Source organism: Myotis davidii, unplaced genomic scaffold (genome assembly GCF_000327345.1).
Source record: "Myotis davidii unplaced genomic scaffold, ASM32734v1 scaffold376, whole genome shotgun sequence".
NCBI classification, from domain to species: Eukaryota; Metazoa; Chordata; class Mammalia; order Chiroptera; family Vespertilionidae; genus Myotis; species Myotis davidii.
Window position 1 is genome coordinate 3,815,661 of NW_006288121.1, and position 1,529 is coordinate 3,817,189.

Below are 1,529 nucleotides of genomic sequence, written 5' to 3' on the forward strand. Positions count from 1 at the left end.
CCAGCATCAAACAGACTGTCAAACTATAGCAGGAAGGCCAGGGAGGGTTGGGGGGCAGGAGGGAGGGGGGTAAGAGATCAACCGAAGGACTTGTATGCATGCATATAAGCATAACCAATGGACATAAGACACTGGAGGGTAGGGGAGGCCAGGGGATTGTTAAGGGCAGGGGAAAAAAAAGGACACATATATAATACCCTTTGTAATAGTTTTAGCAATAAAACAAACAAACAAACAAAAAACCAGTGCAGATGGGGCTCAGTGACTCAGAGGCTTCTGGTGACCCAGCTGTTCCTCTTAAAAGGCTGGCACCATGAACTGAACTTACAAGATCCCGCTTCCTCTGAGCTCCAGCACCAGGGTGAGGCTCTGGGAAAAATAGACACATATGAGGAGGAACTGGATTGTCTGGCATTGGGGCAGGAAATCAGGGGCAGCTTTCTCCCAGAAAAAGGTGCTCACAGGGATCATTGTTTTTATGCTGGATAGAACCTTCCCAGTGGCAGGGCTGACTGGTGGCCATTTCTGTTTGCTCCACCCTGGTAATTCCCTAAGACCCCACCTCATCCTATTTACAACTGCACCCAAGCTGTGTGTTACAGCTTTTGCATATGAATGGCCTGTCCTTGCTCAGGCTAAAATCTCTCAAACAAGCTGCAGCTGGGTCAGGGAGCCCCAAACCTATTAATAAAAGGCCCAAGACCCAGCACCAGCATCAGCCTGCCTTGCTGCATATCTGGGTCTGGTCTGGGCACTTCCAAACCCGATACAAACAGCAGGAAGCTGCAGGTCTCTCTGTAGCCCCTGCTGGGTGGCTCCAGGCAGTGGCTGACTTTGCACCTCCCTGGATACCCAAGAGCCAGTGTACCAGTGGTCAGTGTCAAACTATACAAGATTACAACTCTACACATCCATAAGTGACACACCCAAGGGACAGAATCAGTGAGTACCATAGCCCTACTGAAGCAAGACATAGGGATGTCTCCTGCATATCAGCTCTCCCACTGTAGTTGCAGCTAGTCTTCACAGCCAACTGGCCTGGAGGTCAATTCCTCCCAGTGACACCAACAGAAACCAAGGATCAATTATAATAAGACTATGCTCACAGTGCACAAAGGGGTACACTTAGAGTTCCTAGCTCAGGTCACTGGGGAGTCTAAGCCACTGAGCCTATAGAAAAACTACAACACAAAGCCACTCTACCAACTCAAGGAGACATAGCAGCTCTACCCAATACATAGAAACAAACACAGGGAAGCAGCCAAAATGTGGAGACAAAGAAACATGTCACAAATTAAAGAAATGGAAAAAAAGCAAACTACTGGATATAGAGTTCAAAACCATGATTATAAGGTTACTCAAGAATCTTTTAGAAACCACCAAGGGACTTGGTGAGACTTTCAAGGGTCTTAGTGATAATGCCAAAAAAATGGAAAAGGATCAGTCAGAAATTAAGCATATACTGACTGAAATAAAGAAGAATATTTAGGGATTCAACAGTAGATTAGAAGATCTTGAGATTCAAGTCA